The sequence below is a fragment of the Saccopteryx leptura genome, chromosome X, assembly GCF_036850995.1.
Source record: "Saccopteryx leptura isolate mSacLep1 chromosome X, mSacLep1_pri_phased_curated, whole genome shotgun sequence".
Taxonomy (NCBI): Eukaryota; Metazoa; Chordata; class Mammalia; order Chiroptera; family Emballonuridae; genus Saccopteryx; species Saccopteryx leptura.
Window position 1 is genome coordinate 92,514,270 of NC_089516.1, and position 24,671 is coordinate 92,538,940.

A 24,671-nucleotide genomic window follows, 5' to 3' on the forward strand; every position below is an offset into this window, starting at 1 on the left:
CATTTTTAAAAATAAAAGTGAGCAAAACCAGAAAATACAGATTTTACAAACTTATTTGCCCAACAACATACTTTTGCTATGTCAGAATATTCCCCATTTGCTCAACCCTTCAGGGCACAATCTCCCATAAGAACATAAGACCACAAAATCTCTCATTGTTTTTGTTTGTTTATTTGTTTTTTAGCAAGAAAGAGAGAGAGAGAGAGAGGGAGAGAGAGACAAACAGACAGAGATAGAGAGGAAGGGAAAGATATGAGAAGCATCAACTCATTGTTGCAGCACTTCAGTTGTTCATTGATTACTTTCTCATATGTGCCTTGACTGGAAGGCTCTCACCAAGCCAGTGACCCCTTGCTCAAGCCGGCAACCTTGGATTTCAATTCAAGGACCTTTGAGTTCAAACCAGCAATCATGGGGTCATGTCTATGATCTCACACTCAAGCCAGTGATCCCACACTTAAGCTGGATGAGTCTGCGTGTAAAATAGAGACCCTGGGTTTTGAACCTGAGTCCTTCGCATCCCAGGCTGACTCTCTATACACTATGCCACCACCTGGTCAGGCACAGAACCCTTCACTGTGATCTTGTTCTCCCACATACCATCTCCATGTTCTGTAAATGTTAATTGTTAATTATGTTATGCCCGTCAATGTAAATAAGTATGTGTGTATTTATTTTACTTTTTGTACAACCTCATAGATTTGCCTGCTTTGCTTTCTACTGCCTCCCTTGTCTACCACTGATAGATTTCATGTAACCCTATTACATCTTCCCCTTTGTTTCTGATATATAAATCAAGTGGTAAAAGTGCCATTTTTTGAAGAATTTTCTCAATCTGTTGATATTTTGCTTCCTAGCAACTGTCAGTTTGGCTCAAACTCATAAAAATTTTCTACCACTTTGGACATCTTTTATATTGACAGTAGAAACATAAGCATTCAGATTTTAGTTAAAATTATTAAATTAGCTCTTGAGAATCATAGATGCCCTGGGATATAGTCCGGTCCTGGGGCCTACAGACCTGCCCCTAAAAAAAGTTTCAGGAGGTATACTGTTTAAAATAACAGAAGAATTTACTACAGTAAACATGAAATGTAAAGTTACGTTTTTTGTTTGTTTCTTTGCTTGTTTTTATGATCATGTTAGTAACTCACAAATTTCAAGATGTCTTAGAGAACTATCTGTTAGATGCAACCTGGCAATGGTCACATTGACGTACAAAGAATGACACCAGGTAAATCAGATTGCTGAAACTTGCATAAAAATTGACCAATCAACACAGCCCATGATGCCAAATCGTTTATTTATAATTACACATAAAGAAGTTGGCCAAGCCTTTAAAAGCCCTGAATTGTAAGCCATTAGGGTGTTCAAGTTATTTATTTATTTATTTATTTATTTATTTATTTATTTATTTATTTATTCATTCATTCATTCTGAAGTGAGAAGCAGGGAGGCAGAGAGACAGACTTCTGCATGTGCCTGACTAGGACCCACCAGCAAGCCTACCAGGGGCCAATGCTCTACCCATCTGAGGCGTTACTCCATTGCAATCAGGGCCATTCTAGCACCTGAGGTGGAGGCCATTGAGCCATCTTCAACACTAGGGCCAACTTTGCTCTAATGGAACCTTTACTGCAGGAGGGAAAGAGAGAGATAAAGAGAAAGGAGAGGGGGAAGGGTGGAGAAGCAGATGGGTGCTTCTCCTGTGTGCCCTGGCTGGGAATTGAACCCAAGACATACACATGCGGGGTCAATGCTCTACCACTGAGCAAACCATCCAGCATGGGAGTATGAGTTTTAAGTAATATAGTTTTCTTTTCTTTTCTTTTTAATTTTTGAAAAAGAGAGGAACAGACAGACTGGACGGGAGAGATGAGAAGCACCAACTCAGAGTTGCAGCTACTTAGTTTTTCAGTGATTGCTTTCCCATATGTGCCTTGGGAGGGAGGCTCCAGTTGGCCAAGTGACCCCTTGCCCAAACCAGCAAACTGAGGGTCATGTATATGATCCCACACTCAAGCCAGTGACCCCGCACTCAAGCTGGTGACCTCGAGGTTTCTAACTTGGGTCCTGAGCACCCTAGGACAATGCTTTATCCACTATGCCACCACCTGGTTTGGCAGATACAGCTTTCCATTGTCCTTTTTAAAAACTCTTCAAATAAAGTGACTCTAATTCAGTGATCAGTGTTTGGCTCTTCCTTGTGCCAGGAAGAGGCACAAAACTTCTTCCTGGTCTTTTACATATACATGAGGTATACATGTTAATACACTTATGTTTATTTTTGACATGGTAATTTGTCTTTGATTACAGGAGGTCTCAGCAAAAAAACTAAGAAAAGTTCCAGGAACATTATTTTTTGTTACTCTACAATTGCTATTTCTTTAAGAATGTGGTTAAATATGTCCTTATTTTTCAAGAAACTTATACTGACAGAAAAAAAATTAAAATAAATATTCCATGCACTTAACAAATCACCATATATTTTAGTCTTACTCAAATAATTTTTACAGCCTAAACATAGATGTAACTATTTAAAAAAATCCTTTTAGGCCCTGGCTGGTTAGCTAAGTGGATAGAGCATCAGCCAGACATAGGAACATCCTGGGTTGATCCTCAGTCAGGGTACACATGAGAAACTACCATCTGCTTCTCTAACCCTCCCTTTTCCCCTTCTCTCACTTTTCCCTTCTTGAAGCCAGTGGCTTGATTGGTTGGAACATTGGTCCTAATGCTGAGGATAGCTCAGTTGGTTCAAGCATCAGCCCCAGATGGGGATCACCAGATGGACCCCAGTTGGGACACATGCAGAAGTCTGTTTCTCTATCTCTCCTCCTACCACTTAACATCTTTTTTAAATAAATAAAAAATTATTTCAGTTTTATCTTGATTTTTTTATCTTTCTGTCAATAAATATTTAAGTATCTAATAAGAGCCACAATGTAAATATGAGGTTCTCTATGACATTATTTAAATTTAGATTATTTTTATTTATTTATTTATTTAGAAACATCAGTTTGTTGTCCACCCATTTATGTATTCATTGGTTGATACTTTTATGTGCCCTGATTAGGAATTGAACTTGCAAACTTGGCATGTAGTAATGAAGCTCTAACCGATCACCTCTCTCTATCTTCCCCTCTATCTCTTTTTTTCTGTCTCTCTCCACAGCACTCTCCCACCCAAGAGATCTAAACTTTCCCTGGGGTAATCAGTAATGACTGAGGAAGCAGAAGACTGGTACCCTGGACCTAACTAATTGTCATAAAGTTCAGGTTTCTGACAGGCTAATGATAATATCTTGACTTAAGTTATGTTTCAGATCCTAAGTCCTAAGGTGAAACAACTCCTTGCCACTTACCTTTGAAATCAGAAAGAGAAACTCTGGAACAAACCTCAGAACTGTCTTCAAGACCTGAAGGAATGATTCATTACCTTAACATTCCTTCCAACCAATCATCTCCCAGCATAACCCTGAACCTCTAACCCACAGTGTCGTGACTTTGCACTATGTAATCTGTAAACCACATGGTTTGAGAAGTTTGGGCTTTTGGGCATTAACTTCCCATTCTCTTGGATTGTGTTATTCATAATAAATAGCCAATATTTCTTCTCTGCAATTTTCGGTTTCTAGTGTTTGGCTTTGGTAGCACTGGGTGGCGCTGTTCTGTAACAAGATAATTTCTAGGTATACAGTGCAAAAGAAGACACACACTGTACCAACCAGCATAGTTTTTAGAATCTAGTTGGGACCAGGAGACAGAAAATACTTAACAAATAATTGACCAATATCCATATGTATGGCCAGTAGCCATGGTAATCACAGACAAGCATGTGCAGGTTCAGGTTCCCAGTAGATTGAGAAAGATGGTAAAGAAACTGTGGAGCCAAAAACTGGTGGGCCATTCCTTTATTCTAGCCTTGTACCCAGCCAGTAAATAAAAACACACAGGGCTCCAAAACCCACTCACATGTTCTTTGGTTCCACAATCAGGAGAATCTTTTCCAAGTTTTCCTAAAATTAAAGGTCCCTCACCAGCCTCAGTCCACTCTTACTCCCCTTCTCCTCCTCTCTATACAAACTCTGCAAAAATTGGCTTCACCTTCAGCACCCTGCCGTCTTGGCTGCCTTCTTAGCAAAAATACGGCTTCCTCCTTCCTCCTTCATCTTCTTTTAAAACTTTTTGGTGTTAAAACCCCTCCTCTAGCACACATTAGCCCCTTCCCAAGCAGGAAGGTAATTAGATGTTTCATCTGGGCAGCATCATTCACGTGAGCACCGTCATTTTTAACAAAGTGACATAAAAATCACATTTTACAAACTTATTTGCCCAACACCATAGAATGACAGTTTTGATAATTCATATGAAGCATATGTTTTCTTGTATTTTACCATAAGAAGCATTGTGTTACCCAAAGGAGAATTTTACCTTGGAAAAAAAAAAAATCTGTGCTCTGTTATTATGCCTTTTCTTGCTGGTTGTGAACTCAATGTAAAACCTCATAAATCTTAATATTATGAATAACTGGCTTTTCTTTTTTGTTGTTCCTTTTTTTAGAAGTTATTTTTTCTCTGTGATTTTTAAGTCCCTACTAAACAAAGAAGGAAAATCACTACTTTTTAGTCCTGGCCTGTTGGCTCAGTGGACAGAGCGTCAGCCTGGCATATGGGTGTCCTGGGTTTGATTCCCGGTCAGGGAACACATTAGAAGTGACCATTTTTTTTCTTTCTCCCTCCCTCCTCTCTTCCTTCTCTCTCTCTCTTCCCCTCTTGCAGCCAGTGGTTTGATTGGTCCAAGCATTGGCCCCAGACTGAGGTAGAGAACATTTGCCAGGGGGTGGATCCTGGTAGGGGCACATATAGGAGTGTCTCTATTTCCCCTCCTCTCATTAAAAAAAAAAAAAAATTGGCCCTGGCCGGTTGGCTCAGTGGTAGAGCGTTGGCCTGGCGTGCAGAAGTCCCGGGTTCGATTCCCGGCCAGGGCACACAGGAGAAGCACCCATCTGCTTCTCCACTCCTCCCCCTCTTCTTCCTCTCTGTCTCTCCCTTCCCCTCCCGCAGCCGAGGCTCCATTGGAGCAAAGATGGCCCCGGTGCTGGGCATGGCTCCTTGGCCTCTGCCCCAGGCACTAGAGTGGCTCTGGTCACAACAGAGCAACGCCCCGGAGGGACAGAGCATCGCCCCCTGGTGGGCAGAGCATCGCCCCCTGGTGGGCGTGCCGGGTGGATCCCGGTCGGGCGCATGCAGGAGTCTGTCTGACTGTCTCTCCCCGTTTCTAGCTTCAGGAAAAAAAAAAAAGAAAAGAAAAGAAAAAAAGAAAAAAAAATCACCACTTTTGCTTTCACATTTTTCTATTGATTTCTATTCGATTTATCATTTTATACCCACTTTCACACTTTACCAATCACTGTTTCTTTTATTCAAGATAAAGTCCAAACCTCACCAAGTTCATCTATCATGACTTTTTCATGTCTAGCTCATTTATACTATATCAGTGCAACAGAGACCTAGTATCCTCACATATTTTCTCTGAATTTGCCTATTGTTGTAAGGTAAACTGAAACATATTAAAAATTTCATGAGTTTGTTTGAGCACACATTAATTCAAATTAGGCAGGATCCAATTTAGCAGACGGAAAGGCGCTCTGAGGAGTTGTACAAAATGAAAAACTTTTATAGGCAGAAGGGAGCATGAACAGGAAAGTATTCAGGGCAAAAAAAACAAAAACAAAAACAAAAAATACAATGGACTGGTCATCACAAGGTTACATTTCTTCAGGGGATGGCAGCGCTCTATCGGGCAGATTACTTCCCTCATATTGATCAGGTGGTTCCTGATTGACCAGCTTGATTTCATTTCTGAGACAGCCCAACTGTAAGTTATTTTTTGTTTTGCTGATGTAGTCCTTCCCATCAGCAACTGCATTTTGGGCCTACTGTCTTATTTTTAGCATTATGTTTCTGGCTTATCCTTATTCATTCTTTAGGTTTTAATTTAAATAATGTCTTCAACAGGAAATTTTCTTCTTAGATGAGTATAGGACAGAAACTAGGTACTCATTTAGTATTTCTTGAATAATTAATAGAAAAGGATGCATTTTTAAATCACCTATGTGAAAAATCCTAATACTTGTGTCAGAGAAAATGTCAGTTGCTTATGAGAGCTTCAGCAAGATTATTGTGTTATTTTCTTCTTTAATGTGAAGTGCTTCTTGAAAGCTTTTGTGAAGTTCTACATAGAAAAATATACTCACACCAAAAAATGAAAGCAAACCCTATTCATTTCCCACAACAGGATTCCATCAATTCAGTTCCGAAAAGCCTAACACCCAATAAATGTGATTCTACTGAGCTCCTGTGGTTAAGGGGCACAATGAAGAAAGGTGTTGATTTGTTACGATTTATGTGGCCAAGTCATCTACGAACCCATTAAGCAAATGCAAAGCAGCCTAGGGGTAGAGAGACTCTTGTTTTTTGAATTTGCTACTAAATCTCTCTATTTTCTCACCTTGGTAGCTACATTTGCCTACTTAGCACCGTGAATGGTCACTTGTTATTCATGAACCAAAGTGCAAATGACTGAATGCAGCTCTATGTGAATGCTCATTAATGCATAGCTCTTTTGTGTCTCCCACTCTTTAATTTATTTTGCCCCCCCCTCCAGGCACACAAAAAGCCAATTTTTACGGTTTTCTGAAATACATTTAACATCCACCAACTGTAATTTTGTCATTTATTCACAAATGTAAAATTCTTCAAAAAAGTGTATGCAATTAAAATATTTTTTCCTAAATAAACAATGTAGATTAACTCTGTACAGGTGTATAAAGTACATGATTTGCATGGTAAAACGTGCACTTTACAAACTTGTTTTGAATTTCTAAGTACGTCTATTTCCATAACTGTCCCAAAGCTGCAGGTGCACAGGATATTTACACCAAAGGAAGGAATAATGTATGAATTATTCCCTCTTCTAGCTACTTCCCCTCCACACTTCCAAGCCTGATAGTTTGATAGTAAATAGGACTATGTTCAAGAAAGAGGGAGAAGAAAGAAACTTTACAATTTGTGCCAAATGACTTTAGTCAGTCTAAGAAAAGCATAAATTAATCCTCTCGCCACCACCGTTTCTTTCACCTCTGAGCATGATGTTAGACACAGTATTTGTGCCTTGGTTCTTTAGGACCTCTCATTCTTAAATGAATTGAATGTCCTTTGCTGATTTCAACCACTAATTAGTTCAATTCATTAAGAACATATTTTTACAGTCCTCCTTTTTTAATGTAGATTTAATTAAATATTTCTGTTTGTGTTGCTTACCAACAAGAAAGAAAATTTGGTTAGAATTCCATGTGCATTAAACAAACAAACAAAAAAGAGATGTATAAGACAGTTTTATTTTAAAAAAAAACCTATAATTTGTTAATAACACAAATAGCTGTTGGATTACAGACACAACAGAGAGCAAGCTCTATCAGTTGTTTGTTCAAATGTTGACATGCTTGCACTTTAAAATATAAACTTTGATTTTCTGGCAATAACATTGAATTGGTGTGAGTGACTCTGTAAAGAAAACTACTTAAGTATTCATTCAGAATAAGTGTTTGGTGAATTTTAGTGTAGGATGAGGAAAGCAGATCAAGAGTTTTCTTGTCTTTGAATTGTACTAACTCATTTTTAGCTGCAGAACCAGCTCAGAATCATCCTATCCTGTGTAATGCAATATTGAGTTCTTTTTCAGAGACAACAGATCAAAATCGCAAGTCCTGCAACCAAAGCATGAGAAGAGGAGAGAACTTGGACTTTCATCTGCACCAGAAACCAAAGTTTTGCTTCTCCCAGCCTCCCAAACCCACAGAGAACAAAAGGATTGAGACAGCCAAAACTTGAACACCAAAACCCTTTCAGAAGCAAAGAATTCATTGCCCAGGAAGATTTGGTGTTGATGCCTTTTTCCGTAATAACCAAGCTTTGAAGTCCTCCAATTCAAACTTGCCCTACCAGAGTTTCTGGATACTGTTCGCCCAACCTTAAAAAGCTGCCCCAAACCCTGGATCAGGGAGCTCAGACTTTCCTTCATAGCCTTTCCACTGTCTTAGTTGGCACCATTCATAGTAAAACAACTAATCTTTCTCCACTGCAATTCTGAACATTTTTTGTTTAGTTCTCCTATTGCTGAATGAATGAACTTTCTCTGTTTAATAACAGTTTGAGATGTGTTGGACAACATTATATTCAAATACTGAGAAAATAAAATGTAAAGTATTTTCCCACTGTGGAAGAAAAAAGGGCGTAGGCACCAAGTGTGGACTAGCAAAAGCTTTATTCAGAGCACAGCCTGGGTGAAGTTCTCTGGTCTGCGAAATGGGCCAGAGAAGTCGCGCAGCCTCAGCTGGGGGGGGGGGCAGTAATTTATAGAGTCAGTATGGTGGTGGTGGGTTGATATGACGTGGCAAAATTTCATTGGCTGACAAACAGTTGTTCTTTTTCAACGTGCTTTTGGGCCATTTTTTTTTGTGGGCATGGATGTGGGTGGTTCCAGCCAAAAGTCCCCGGACCTGGTTTCTCACATGACCTTCCCCCATTGCCAATCGACTTTACATTCTGACCTTTTATATTAGATAGGGGTGCCGCTATTCCTCTGGCTACTTCCTGCTGGTTAGGGGCATAGTGGGGAAGGGAGTCAAAAGGAAGTGGTTCTGAGGGGAGTCGTGTACGTGGGTGTAATATGCTGATAATTAGAAGAGGACCTAGGATAGGGGCAACCCAGGTGAGGATGGTTGGCTGCCACCAGGAGTTAAGTGGGTTGTAGGAGGAGAGATCCTTGTGCAGACCGTTGAGGACACTGATGTTTCCTTCCATCAGGCCAGTCTCATTGAACAGCATTGCTCACTACTTTAACTCACTCTGGCAGCAGGTTCTCAGTGGGAGGGACAAGAATAACAGGAGGATCTGCAGGGCCCAACTTTTTGGTGAACTGACGATGGGTGGGGCCCAGTGGTTCTGACTGCCAGTGGTCCTGCATGGGGATAAGCTTGATGGGAGAGACATGGTACCAAAGTGTTTGCCCTAGGAGCTTGGCTGTGGTAGGAGTAGTCCATATTACCATATGGGGTCCCGTCCACCTAGGCTGTAGGGAGCCAGGCTGGAGCTCCCTCAGAACAACCCTGTCTCCTGGCTGGAGGGGGACCGCTGGGTGTGCTTCATCTGGACCCTCTATAGGAGGAAGGGTCCGGTCCACATATTCCCTGAGAAGATGGCAAAGTAAAGACAGAAAGTGGAGGTATGTGGCAAGAGGAGGGGGATTGACAGGTAGGTTGTGATTGATTAGGAGTGATCTACTGAAAACCAGCTCAAAGGGGCTGAGTCCAGTGGGGTTTCACAGGGTTGCCCTGATTCTGGTGAGTGCCAGGGGAAGGAAGGTTGACAAGGAGAGTCTGGTACCGGTGGAAAGTTTGGTTAGTTGACCCTTCAGGATACCATGTGCCCTTTCCACCTTACCCAACGATTGAGGGTGATAGGGTATGTGGAGTCTCCAAGTGATGTTGAGAGAGGTGGCAACCTACTAGATTATTTAGGCAGTAAAGGCCAGGCTGTTGTCTGATTGGATGGTAGTCAGCAGTCTAAACTGCGGAATGATGTTTTCAATGAGAATGGAGGCAATGGTGTCTACCGTTTCTCGAGAGGTGGTAAGGCTTCTATCCATCCTGAAAAAGCATCAACAAAAGTTAAGAGATAACAGAGTTTTTTGTGAGGGGGCATATGGGTGAAGTCGATTTGCTAATCCTGGCCTAGCACGTGCCCCCCTCAATTGATGAGTAGGGAAGCGGGGGCGGAGTTCCCCTTGTGTAGAATCTGTGGAACAGATAGTGCATGCTGCGTGTATTTTTTCGATAGTCTGCTGGAGGCCTGGGAAGAAAAAGAGTGGTTACAAGAACCAGTGGAGAGATTTTGGCCCTATGTGTAAGGAACAGTGGATATCAGAAAGGAGAGTATCAGCCTGTCCTTTGGTAAGGCAATTCTATCTCTGAAAAATATCCATCTCTGTTTGCATACGTCCCCACCCTTTCTGAGGAGGATCTCTTCTTTCTCAGGAGTGTAGGAAGGTTTCAAGGAGGTGGAGAGAAACATGAGAGGAGTGGGGGAGGCTCCCAGGGTGAGGTTTCAAGCCTCCACATCAGCCTGAACATTTCCCAAGGCCACCAGGGCCTGAGAGGTTTGATGGCCCCTACAATGTACCACAGCCACCTCAATGGGAAGCTGTAATGCCTGCAAAAGTTTAGAAATGAGGGTAGCATTGATTATGGGGGAGCCCCTGGTAGTGAGGAAGCCCCTTTCCTTCCAGAGGGCAGAGTGGCTGTGGGTGATAAGAGAAGCATATTTAGAGTTAGTATATATAGTTATGTGTTTTCCCTGGGCCAGAGTGAGTGCCCACGTGAGGGCAATTAGCTCTGCTTTCTGGGAGGTGGTGCCCTCTGGCAGCTATTGGACCTCTAGGGTAAAGGAAGTGGTGACCACCACATAGGCTGCCCATCGTCATCCATCGGGTTCCTGTACAGATATCCCATCTACAAAGAGTATTAGATCCAGATCTTTTAAAGGAGAATCTGATAATCCACCTTGGGATCCGTTGAGGAAATCTATTAGCTCTGTACAAGAATGGGTAGATTCTGGAAGTGTCCTTGGAGCTGGCAGTAGAGTGGCTGGGTTGAGTCGGGGAGAGGGCAAAAGAGTGACTGAAGGGTTTTCAATGAACAGGAGGTGAAATTCTTGTGGTCGGGAAGGACCCAATAGAGAAAGAGATTTGTGTGAAAGGAGATCGGTGAGCCTGTGGGAGGAGAAGACAGTGATGGGTTGGGAAAGGGTGAGTTTAATAGCCTCCTTGATGTGTTCAGCTGCCGTGCCCAGTGCCCAGAAGCAGGGCTGCCAGCCTATGACGGTGGTGTCCAATTGTTTCAGAAGTGGCATGAGAAGAGGAAAAGAAGGGGTCCCATCAATTCCCATAACTGAGGCCTGTGAGGGAACTAGAGGTCCAGAGTGTGATGGCAAAACAGAGAAGGCAGCCCCCGTGTCCACAAGATATGAGATGGACTTACCCGCTATCTGAAGTATTACCCTGGGCTCGGCGAGGGTGATGGGGGTTTTCGAGTCCAGCCACGTCAGTCTCCATGAAGCCAAGGAGTTTGAGCAATGGGACCACCTGGCTGGCTTGGCCTCCCATTTGGGTGGCTTGTCCTCCGTATAGAGATACTGAGGAAGAGCCTATTGCCCAAATGGGGCAATTGCTCTACCAGTGACCTGGCTGCTTGCAGTCAGGACAGGGCTTAGCAGGCAGCCTCAAATAGGGGCATTGCCAGGCCCAGTGACCCTCTTTGCTGCATTTAAAGCAAGCTCCTGGTGTGGTTCCTCTTTGTTGCCTGGACTTGGGTTGGTCTCCTCCTATGCCTTGCTGCTGCTGCTCTGCTGGCCTCAGAGCTGCCACAATAGCCTGGGTTTGAAGTGTTACCTTTTGCTGCATATGGGCCTGGCAAGCAGCCTCAACCTTTAACTCCCAAGTTTAAATGCCATGTTCATCATCAGGTATCGAATAGGGGTTCAGGGGCTGAGAATAAAAGGATGGAGACTCCTGATGAGCCTCAGGATGGAGGCACCCAGATTCAGCTGGAAATGCTGGAGCCAGAATCAGGACAGGGCCAGGCCTTCCTGCAAGAAGACCACGGCTGGGCCATGGGGTCAGGAGCCCTGCAAACCCGGGTGAGGGCCAATGGCCAGTGGAGGACGGCCTGATGGGTTAGGGGCTTAAGAACATAGCAGAGAAAGGAGGGGCCCCTGGCCAGCAGGGGAGGGGGCTTCCTAGAGGGAAGAGACCCGAGTGGAAGATGTCCACAGAGGAACCGGAGAGGGGTCCCAAGAGAGGAGCACCCCCAGGGGTCAGGCAAGAGGAGGAGAGATTTCCTCAAGTGGGTAGACGGAAAAAGAAAGATCAGGAGTGGAGGTTTGTCTGGATAAAAGGACCTGTGCCTAGAGCAGGCAGCACAGAGATTAGGACAGGAGCATGCATACCAGAAGCCCTGAATGTAAGGGATCTTTGTCCATTTCCCAGTTCTCTAGCAATAGTTCTGTATATTGTTGAGGATGTTAAAATCAAAAATCCCTTTAGGAGCCCATCTGATTTGATTATCCAGTGGGTATTGTGGCCCGGCTACATTGGAGAAGATCAGTTTCTTCTTCTTTAGGGAGGGATCAATGTTTGAGAGATTCTGGATAAGGCACTCCAGTAGTGTTTTTGAGCCAGGTTTAAATTCCTGTGCCTCTATGGCTGCCCTTAGCCTCGGAGTGACCAGGAATGAGAATTGGCATCCTGCAACTCAATCTCTGGCCACTGGATGGTCAGGTAGAGTAGGAGTGTCCGGGACATCTCCATGGGCACACACGCTCTCAGAAAGGATAGGAGGTCCCTGACGCAGCTGCAATTATGGACAGGGAATTTCAGAGGCAGAAAGAACTGAAGGGAGGCCTGAGGCAGGGGACTTACTGCACTATGTGCTGAAGTGGGTGGGAGGTCAGAGGTCCTGTTTTTCCTTGAAAAAGAAGGGGAGAAGAGTGGGCTTCAAACTCCTCCTGGGTTTTGGCACCAAATGTAAGGTATTTCCCCGCTGAGGAAGAAAGAAGGGCGTAGCCACCAAGTGTGGACTAGCAAAAGCTTTATTCAGAGTACATCCTGGGTGAAGTTCTCTGGTCTGCAAGACGGGCCATAGATGTCATGCAGCCTCACCCACCTGGGGGTAATTTATAGCATAAATATGATGGTGGTGGGTTGATATTATGTGGCGAAATTTCATTGGCTGACAAAAAGTCGTTCTTTTTCAATGTGCTCCTGGGCCGTTTCTTTTGGTGGGCATGGATGTGGGTGGTTCCAGCCAAAAATCCCCGGACCTGGTTTCCCATGTGACTTTACCTCTTGCCAACCAACCTCACATAAAGTGTGTTACTTATTTTTTCTTTTCTATTTTCATATAATGCAAATACTGCTCACAAAAATTAGGGGATATTTTATTGCTTCATATTTATTTTGAAATATCCCCTATTTTTTTATAAGTCCTTTAGTTTATATAAGGTTCTCCTGGAGTATTCTCAGATATACACAAGCCAGTAAATTTGAGCACAAAATAATGTTTTAAGTAGTTCTGGAATTATCTGAGGAATGAATGAATGAATTTAAGCATGAATGAATGAGTGAATTATGTATGTGAGGTTGTAAACTATGAACTAGACATTATAGGAGCAGCAACATGGTGGAAGCTAAGACTTAAGAACTGCAGAAGCCTTTGAGATTTTTTTGGTTTTCATACTCTTCATATAGACTAATGTATTCCTTTTGTCAAGGAAGAGTAGTTGAACACAGCTAGAGAGTAGAATTTTTCTTTTTTCTTTAACTATGTACTAAGTGTGACACTTAGACTTTGTTACTTTTTATTACATTTAGAGGCAACTAAAGGAGCTCAGAACATGCCACCCCAAAATATGCTGTTCTGGCATATTGACTCTTCAGTTAAATGCATTTGAATAACAGAAAATGTAAAAAACACTCAGATTTTTTTTTCAGAGCAGGAAATAAAATTCTCATGTGAAAGATGTCCTCCCTTTGCCAGAAGGAAAATAACAACCGTATCACCAAGGACAATTTGAGACTAAGAAAATTCTATACAAACAGACCTTTCAAAAAAACCCTTGTCACCCTTTAGCTTTCTCACATAGTTTAGTTACTTTTCCACAGTTGCCTCTCTTTGTTTAAGAAAGTGTGTAGGTTTTGCCATTTCTTTGGATCTTCATTCTTTAGAATGAGTCTTGTGTTCTATGAAACTTGTATTGTACACATTTGTAAATTTTTCTTCTATTAATCAGTTTTGTGTCAATTTAACTCTCATGTCCAGCTGAAATGAACCCTAACAAGGTGGACCCTCCCTACACAACCACCATTTATTGAACAACATCTAAACACTAGGAGCTATGCTTTATGCTAGGGAATATAACATTGAACAAAACATTGTGACTTCATCAAGCTTACTTTTGGAAATATACAAAAGCAGGTAAGTGATCTCTCTTCCTATAAAACAAACAGAACAATCTCAGTATTTTGCTCTTTCTACTACATTTATAGCTCTGTTGTTTTTGATAAAGATAATTTTAATTTATTTCCACTTTCTAATGAGTATGCTTACGTTGATGAGTAAATAATGAAACTGAAAAAAATCTAATATCCTTTATGAAACTTTCCTATATCTAAAATTAAAAGACAGCTAAGGAAAATTGTTATAAAACTGGTTTGCTAAAGTATTTTTGGTTCTATTTTCTAACAAAAGGGGATTGAGAATAACAGTCCTGTTTTCAGAACTACATGAAGCTTATTATTGTAAAAGTGAATGAAAAAGCATTATACAAAACATTTTGAATTCTTGTTGGAGAATCAAATATATTATTGATTTATGTTAGAATAGTTTTGTTATGAAAAGAAACACAAATGATCATTGCACATACACTACTAGGTACAGACATATTTGGGTCATTTGACAGTTCTGAGAAAACAGAGTAAGATAATTGTCCTAGAAGGTTATGTGCATTTTTCTCCTAATGAAACAGGTTGGATGAACTTCAAATACATTCAAAAGTAGTTCTATTATATAGTTACAATTTCTAAGTTGGTCATTTTTCAATATACATATCTAGGATGCTTATTTGCATTTTATATCTATTTAAAATATATGAGTTAATGACTATCAAGAGGCATTCCTATTTCATAGAGAATAATATTATGCAAAATCAGTATATAAATTCATACAAAAGCTCCATAAGACATGACAGGTATTCATAGTTACTTTTCAACAACATAGCTTCAATGGTATTATCAACAATTTACTCTTTCAATGCCTTGTATTTACCTCTAAATGTAACAGAGCCTTACTATGAAAAGGAAATGTTAAAAATTTAGTAAATTCTTAGCCATTTCTTGATCAGTACAAAGGTTTTTTAGTTGTCACTGCTGTTTTCAATAACTTACACTTATTCTGTCACATGTTCTATTTTCATTATCTTTAACTGGATTTATTATACTGATTGCAGCAAAAATAAACACCACTTGCTCATTAATACATCTAGAAAACTATGCTTATAATTAAAGGTCACTATGACTAATATATTTTTATCTAAAAAAGTACTTGATCAACTGAAAATTGTGGAAGAATATTCTTTAGGACGTGAGTTAAAAACCATTACAAATTAAAACTCAAATATGTTTATTATGTCTTCATAAAACAAATGTGCTTGATATATAATTATTTACAAAGATGCTATGAAATAAAGGCATTTATGTTAATATTTGCTAATCTCCCTTGGCAGCAGATGAGAATCATAAAACAGATGAAAAGAGTGAAAGTAAAAATAAATGAATTTGTCATGAAATATCTAAATTATTGCTTTAATTTTCTTTTAAAAAAGTACTAAGGTAGCAAATTATTGGTAGTTATTTTTATACATTTTTTAGTATCATAATTTTTTTCTCAAATTATATCTTATTACAACTCCAAGGAAGTATTATTTAAAAATAAAGCTCCATATATTTCAAACATTCTTCTTAACTTATCAGTCTTGTTAATGTTTAAGAAATACTGGCTACAAATTATTCATAAAAGTTTTAGGCTTGGTTTTTCTTTCCAATTGGCAATATTCAAAGCGTTGTCTAAAGTTAAAAATTGAAATAACCACTAATTTTGTGTTATGAAGACTAAAGAGGTCTACTCTGGTAGTTTCTGCTCAAGCTAAGCCAACTAAATCTGAGCAAAATGTTTAATTTGATAGATAGATAAAAATGAAATCCTTTATTTTGACATTATTTCTTGTAAAACACTTTAGAAACTAACAGTGTCTCTAAAATTGAACTTATAGCCACTGGGTGATTAATTTTTAGTGCTATCTAGTACTGTCTCAATAGCAAAATCATACCACTTTTTTATGTTTTCAAAATTGTCCATGTTACGGTATATTCCCAGATAGCAAAAGATAAGTTTTGAAAATATAATGAAGATCAAGTCCTAGTTATGTTGCCAGTGGCAATGCAGTCTTTTCACAGAGTCACAACGAAAGTATTCTCAGAGACCCACACGCAGAGGTTGAGGTCTTGTGGTAAGTTTATTGGGATAAAAATTGAAGGCTGAACCTCGGTCCTCAGTGACTCATCTCTGTCCTGCTATGGAAAAAGTTCAAATGAAAAATAATAAAGTATATGATAAGGACTTTAGAAAAGGTATGTACAAATGTTAGTTAATTGTAATTTAAAAAAGGATAATTCTTACATCTGCCCTAAGAGCTACTTTGTTAATTGTGTTTGAATAAAATTTCATAGGATGAGTCAGATTTTACCAGGCAGAAAGAGACATTCCAGTTAACAAATGGCACATGGAGAAATTCAGAATCTGGCTAGGCATCTTCCTTTACCACAACTTGACCAAATTTAGTGAACTTCATAGGTTAAAAACATTATGATATTACCAATTTCAATCTTATGAGACTGGTACTGTCAATGTAAGGGTGCTTTATACAAAATAAAAATAAGATTTGGTCTCTAACACTCAAAACAGATATTTGTTGTCTGGCTAAGTATTTGATTCAGACATACTAATTTGAGTTTCATTTATTATCTTGCCAAAAAATTGTACATGCATTCAGCAAATCAATGCCATTTATTTACTTTTTCTTATTCCAAGATAGCTATTGCTGCTCAGTTTCTAAATACTCAAGGAAAAATATAAAAAAATATATTAAAATAATCATATAGTCAGGGTCTTTTTGTACAAAGTACATAGAACAATTTTCATTAGCTTCATCATCCCCATTCTTAAGATTAGTGGGATAAAATATAGTCTATATGGATAGTGTGCTATGATTTGATATTGCTTATTGAGATGCCTTTAAAATAATGTACTTCTTTAAATATGTAACTAGTCACATTCTCATATGTCAGTTATGTATTTTGGAAATATTTTCTCTCAGTTTATTATTGTATTTTTATTTTCTTAATGATATCTTTTCAAGTGAAACTATTTTTATTTTAATAAGTTAAAATTTACTGGTTTCTCTTTTATGGACCATGCTTTGTGTTATTATTGATATATATCTAAGAAGCTTTTGACTAGCTCAAAACTTAAATATTTTTCTCCTATGTTTCCTTCAAAATGTTTTATTGCTCTAGATCTTACAATAAAGTATTTTCAGTTAATTTGGAATATGGTATAAGGTGAAGTCAAAGTTCTAATATTTGCCTGTGTATATACAATTCTCTTGACAGCACTTATTGAAAAGATTATCCTTACTGAATTGCCTTGGTATTTTGATGAACATCAACATTAATGTAATAATTTAATTTTGGACTTTCAGTTATTTTTCTTTGGTTTTATGTCCATCATGTATGAGTAATATATATTGATTACTTCAGCTTATAATAAGTTTCATATTTTAAATATGTGGGAGTTCCAATCATGTTTTTTTTTTTTCAAGATTACTTTGGCTCTTTCTCTGTCATTAAATTCCATATTAATTTTAGAATATACTTGTCAGCTACTGCAAACAGCTTGCTGTAATATAGCAGAGATTATTTTGAATATAGACATCTTTTTGGGGGTAAATTACTATCTTTATAATTTGCAGTCTTCCATTTCCTAAGCATGAGGTATCTTTCCATTCATTCAAATGTTTCTTAAAATCTCTCACCAGTGCATTATAGTTTTCATTATACATGTTCTTAACTATTTTTGCTAAATTTATTCCTAAGTAGCCTGACACACTGGATAAAACATTGGCCTAGAACACTGAGGACCGAGGTTCAAAATCCTAAGGTCACTAGTTTGAATGCAGTGTATCTGGCTTAGGCGTGGGGTCACCAGCTTGAGCATGGGATCATAGACATGACCGAATGGTCACTGGTTTGAGCCCAAGGTTACTGGCTTGAGCAAAGGGTCACTGGCTCAGCTGGAGCCCCACAGTCAAGGCACATACATTGTAATAAAGCAATCAATGAACAACTAAGGTACCACAAATATGAGTTGATGCTTCCTATCTCTCTCTCTTCTTGTCTGCCCCTCTTTCTCTCAAATAAATAAATAAATAAATTTATTCTTAAGTAGTTTATTATTTATGATGCTATCACAAATGAAAGATTTCATTTTCAAAGTGTTTATTTTTATTTTATTAAGATAAAATTGATTTTTATATATTTTCATTACATTTTCAACCACTCTGAACTCATTTATTGAATCTAACAGTGTGTGTGTGTATTTGTGTGTGCACACTGAATTCATATACAAGGTGGAGCAAAAGTAGTCTTATAGTTATTCATATGGAAAATAACACAATAATAAATAATAATACAAGAATACCCTCTCTGTTTTACATCCTCACAACAGTAAACTTACTTTTGATCCATCCTGTATTTGTGTATCTTTAGGATTTTTTATATAAGAGATTGTGTCATCTGCAAATAGAGATAGTTTTACTTCCTTCTTTCCAAAATAAATGCATGTATCTCTTTTTATTGCCAAATTATCAACTTGGGACTCATAGTGTTGAATAAAAATGGAGAGAGCAGAAATACTTGTTTTAGTCCTAATTTTAGAGGCCAAACTATTAGTCTTTCACCATTAAGTATAATATAGCCTCTTTTATTTTTAGATATATTTTTATCAAATTGAGAAAATTTTTTTTCTTTTTAGTTTTCTAAGAATTTTAGCATAATTGAGTGCAAGATTTTGTCAAATATGTTTTCTGTATATATTGAAATAGTCATGTAGTTAGTGTCTTTTATAGGGCATATTAAATGTTTTCAAGCTTTACTGAGATATAATTGACATAATATTTTGTAAGTTTAGGCATACAGCATGATGACTGCATATATATTGAGAAATGATTATCACAACAACATTAATTAGAGCAACCATCACCTCACATAGTACTGTCAACTGACGGCCACAGATGTCTATTCAACACCAACAAGAATCTCATAGCTAGGGTATAGTGAAGGAAGAAACTTTCTTCAGTGCAATACAGTGATACAGCACAGCTGTGAAAACTTGGCTTGGCTCTAATCCTAGCTGGTCTGATCTGCTTTGCTCCCTGCTGGTCTGCACCATACTAGTCTGTTCCGCTTTGCAATGGTCTGCTCTATTCTGTGCCAGTTGGCTCTGGTCTGCCTGGCCTTCTCCACACTGCTCTGGTGAGACACAGTTCGTGTTTCAGCTCAGCCAGGGAGACACAGTCTTCAGTCTTTGGTGGAAAGGGAAAACTGTGCTCTCAGAGCCAGATGGGAGCAGGCTTACTTAGACAGAAGTTTTTGCTCCTGGTCCCTGATTGGTCTGTCTTAATACAAATATGGACTCTAAATCCTTGCAGTTTGATTGGTCCAAGAAACTGTCCTGATTAGTGAGAAGAGAGTTGCTCTGTTTGGTAGAAGCTGTACAGCTCTTATTGATTTGGAAAAGCCTCAGTCTTACTGGTTGGAATAGGATTTCAGGAACTCCTCTGTAAGGGCTGGCTGGGATGGCAGGCAGTTCCTTGCAGGCTGGCAATTCAGTATGGAGACAGGGTGTTCAGCACATGCTTTTCCCTGAAGTACAGTAGTTTGAATTAAAGGCCCCTGTGTAGAATGGTTGCTAGGCTTTCTTATGTGTTTGTTTTTTATTTTTTTATCTCAAAAAATGTTTATTAGCATAATTAAAAATATTTTCTTAAATAATGACAAAAAGAATGTCTAAACATGAAAGAATACTAGTGGCTATACCTTAACACCAGTATTTGCAATTGAATGGATGGACACCTTTATTGCCAGTCTTCATTTTATTAAAAACAATCCATATTTATTGGTTCCATGTGAAATTCAGACTATTGTTTTGACTGGGAAGGAGTCCTCACTGCAATTAAGTATAAAAAGTATCTTCCATAATTGGCGTGAGACCTGTGTTACTGAGTAAAAGTTGATGAAAGTCCTCAAAGAGTTGGGGTTTTGTTTTTTAAACACATTCCTTTGACATACTACAAAGAAATAATAAGTATTTTGGCTTTTAAAAATCTTAAGTGATATTTAGAACAACAGTCTCCTGAGATCTTCCTCTCACATAATGGAGAATGCAGACTCTCTTCTGGGGGGGGTCTCTCTTGGGCTATAGTCTGAAGACTGTAGCCTCCATAGGAGTACACTGGTTTGGAAACAAAGACAGAGTCATTCAGAATGTAGCAGTCCTTACACGTGCTCCTTTCATACAGGTATGTCAGTCTGGTGAAAGCTTCAATAACAAAACCTGCTTTCTTGAAAACTTCAGGCAGATTCTTATCTTGTTCTTTGCAGTTCTGTCCCTTGATTTCCAAAATTTCTGATGATTCTTCCACTGGCCACCTATGTTTTTCAAATAGAAATGAAAGGGTAAGAGCAGGACAAGGACGACTCTGACTCTAGTTGGCTCCAAGACACATACATACCCACAAATACATATATAATTAGAGAGAGAGTTTGGGGGGAAGAAGACAGAGACAAGCAGACAGGAAGAGAGAAAGATGAAAAGCATTAACTCGTACATGCAGCACCTTAGTTTTTTTTTTGTTGTTTTTTTTTGCACCTTAGTTTTTCATTGATTGATTTCTCATATGTACCTTGACTAGGGGGCTATGACAGAGTGAGTGACCCCTTGCTCAAGCCAGCAACTTTTGAGCTCAAGTCAGTGACCATGGGGTCATGTCTATGATACTATGCTGAAGCTGGAGACCACATGCTCAAGATGGATGAGCCTACACTAAATCTGACAATCTCAGGATTTTGAACCTGAATCTTCAGTGTCCCAGGATGACACTCTACTCACTGCATCAGGTCACTTTTTACATATTTTACCTAAGTCATTTATGTTAAGCACTCTGTGTTTCTTCTTCTGAAGCTATTTCATAGTTTCATAGTTTCACACAGCTCAATGGTATAAATTTATTCAAATTGATGGCTCATGATTTTTTGTCACTTTTCCATCTCCAGCATCTAACTCAAGATGTATATGGGTTTGCCGGTCTGAATTAATTTTAAGCAGTCTCTGAAACTATCTGGTGATAATACAAACATTAAGCCTCTTCCTAACAAGGCATTGATCGATGACAGGTGACACAAAAGAGGAATATAATTGGATAAATAACCAACTTTATTTCTCAATGCTGTTAAGATCTATGTTCCTTAATTATGGTAATTCTGAGCAAACACAGCCTGGAATGATTCCCATAATTTCTCTCTGTTGCACACATACCACTGGTGGTTCCCCTTGCTGCCACCAGAGCCCCAAGACCATTCTGGTCATGGTCATCCACAAGGAGTGGGAATGTAAGCTCCGTAGCATCCACATCCTCTACTCCAGCCACGCAGATACCAGCTTTGTTATAGCCAGCCTGCCCACCAGCACTCTCACCTGGGCTCTGGCCACTCTGATCACTGCCAGGGCCAGAGCGAGGAGCAGCATGCACCCTTGTGGCCCAGTTCAAACTATCACATCCAACTTGCCCATCTAGCCCTTGCAGGGCCTAGGCAGGGCTGAGGAGGGGTGGGCCCTACACAACCTTTCCCTATTTACCAATATATTGTTTGTGGTGAGAACATTTGACATTTACTTTCTTATAAAGAGAATGGACTGTTGATTGCCCTAGGGAAGAGAGTTTGGGTGTCAGCTGAAAATGGTTAAGGAATTACTAAGTACAAATTAGTCAGTACAAAATAGTCATGGGGATGTAAAATACAGCATGGGGACTATAGTCAGTAGTGCTGTAATAACTATGTATGGCCCTGGATGGTTACTGGATATATTGGGGGAAACACTTTGTAAATTCTTGACTGTCTAACCACTATGATGTACACCTAAAACTAATACAAAACAATATTGAATGTAAATTGCAATTGAATGATAAAATACTCTACTACTAAAAAAAGGATTATTAATTTAGCACCTTTCAAGTATACAATACAGTATTGTTAACTCTGGCCATCACAATGTACTTAGGACGCCAGGACTTATTTGTGTTAGAACTCAAAATGTGTACTCTTTGACATAGACCTATTTCCCCCACCCCCAATCTCCTGGAAACCACCAATTATCTCCCTGTTCCCAAGGATTCAATTTTTTTTCCCTTTCACTTATAAAGGACAGCATACAGTATTTGTCTTTCTATCTCTAATTTATTTCACTTAACATAATACCCTCAAGTTTTATTCATGTTATAAATGGCAAGATTACTTTCCTTTGATAACTATTCCTATATTTTCTTCTAGGATTTTTATGGTTTAAAGTCTTACATTTAAGTTCTTAATTTATTTCAAGTAAATTTTTGTGAGTGGTATAAGCCAGTAGTCAAATTTCCACTTTTGCATATGAATATATAGTTTGACCAGTATCATTTATTGAACAGAATACCCTTTTACCCATTGAGTATCCCAGACTCTTTTATAAAACATTTATTGATTTTATAAATCAATGGCCTTATTTCTGAGCTCTTAATTCTGTTCCATTGATTTATGTCTCTGTTTTTATGCTAGTATCATATAAGTGATTACCATAACATAATTTTGTGATATAGTTTTAAGTCAGGAAGTGTGATACCTCTAGCTTTGCTCTTCTTTCTCAAGTTTGCTTTAGCTATTCAGTCTTTTGTTATTATATACTAATTTAAAGATTGTATTCTCTATATCTATGATAAATACCATTGGAATTTTAATGAGTATTGCATTGAATTTGTACATTGTTATGAGCAAGTAGTATGGACATTTTAATAATATTACCTCTTTTGACAGGATATATTTTTATTTTTATTTGTTTTTTTATTATTTCTATACCTTTGTGAATTCTTATTGTGTTCAAACATTGTTTTCCTGTTTTGTTTTGTTTTTTAGTTGGTTATTTGTATTCTTTTGGATTTTTTGAGTTTCTTTAAGATGGTTATTTTTAATTCTGTGTCAAGTATATTTTATGTTTTCATTTTTATGGAGTTGGTCACTGAAGCATCACTAGTTTCCTTTAGTGGTATCATATTTGCTAGACTATTCTTGATCTGTGTTGACTTATGTTGGTGTCTATGATTTTGAAGAAGCAAACACCTCTCACAGTCTTTATAAAGTGGTTTTGAACAGAAGAACTTTTTTCAGTTAGTTGTCACTGGAATAATGGTCCACTTCAGGATCCATACTTGGATCCTCAGACTGTGGGCCTATTACCGGGTATGTGGACTGATATGGCTCCTGCTATGTCATTGAGTAAGTCCCAGAGTTGACAGGACTGGCTCTAAATCATGGATGAGAGGGACTAGACCCAAGTACTAGGGTTATTTCAAGGTCCACAGACAAGATTGATATCTGCATACCTGGTTCTCTAAGAACAGATGAGTATGTCTCTTGCCAGGTCCCAGGGTGATCTGGCCCTTCCTTTACATGGCTGGAGGGGCTGGAACTGGGTGTAGGCCATTTCAGTGTATCTGTGAGCACAGACGGGGATGTTTCCTTTTAGTTTTTTCTGCCAGCAGAAGAGCTGATGACTGTGGCTTGGAGTGATTAAAGCTGAGTCTAAGGACCTTTCAGAATGTCTGGTATTATAGACAGGAGTGTCTTCTCATGGGTCCCTGGACTGGCAGGACTACTCATTGATTGCCTACGAGAGAGATGGAGTAGAATGTGTGGACCTGTCAGGATCTTGGCAGGCACTGAATACAAGAATGTCTCCTACCAGGTCCGTGTACCAGCAGGACTACTCAAATAATGCTTCAGGAGGAGGAGCTAGACTTTTCAGCATCTCCTGGGCACAGATGGGATTATCTCATGCCCAGTCCTTGGGCCAGCAAGATTGCTGGAAGACTACAGATGTAAGGGGTTGGAGCCCAGTATAGGGCACTTTCAGGATCTCTACAGGCACAGATGGAGTGTATCCTGCCAGGTCCCTGTGACAATAGGACTCTTCAAACTGCAGCCAGGAAGGGCTGGATTCTAGGGACAGGGCCTGCTCAGAATCTACAGTTGTTCTGAATTTAGCAGGTTTACCAGCAGGAGTTCCAGGCTGTGGCCGAGAAAGACTGAGCCATTTCAAGGGCCACTTCAGGTCTGACTGCTGGAAATTTATGCCTATAATCCAAGACATGAATGGGCATGAATCCTACCTAGTCCTTCAGCATATGCTGTTGGTGCCATGGCAAAAGTCAAATAAAGCTATAACCTAGTCCTTAAGGGTATGGAGTTGTTTCTGTAGCTGTGACCACAATTGGAGAGTTATCTGCCAGGGTACAGTTTTCTCTTCTGAAAATGACACTCCCTGGTCATGGACTTCATGGTTTTTCAGTCTGTTACTTTCATTCCAAACCTTCCACAGAAGCACACTGTCCAAGGAATTTTCTCAAACTAATGTTGCTGAGAAAGGATACATTCAAATGAAGTTAAATCAACCTTGCATTCTTTTTTTTTTTTTTTTTTTTTTTTTTTTTGTGTGTGTGTGTGTGTGACAGAGACAGAGAGAGAGAGAGAGGGAAAGATAGGAACAGACAGGAAGGGAGAGAGGTGAGAAACATCATTTCTTCATTGCAGCACCTTAGTTTTTCATTGATTGCTTTCTCATATGTGCCT

At 39.1% G+C, this 24,671-nt stretch overlaps 1 pseudogene; it reads right to left on the reverse strand.

Annotated features, from left to right (window-relative positions):
* Positions 1–12,372: 12,372 nt before the first annotated feature.
* On the reverse strand, positions 12,373–24,192 carry LOC136386417 (protein-L-histidine N-pros-methyltransferase-like; annotated as a pseudogene).
* Between the last annotated feature and the right edge of the window lie 479 nt (positions 24,193–24,671).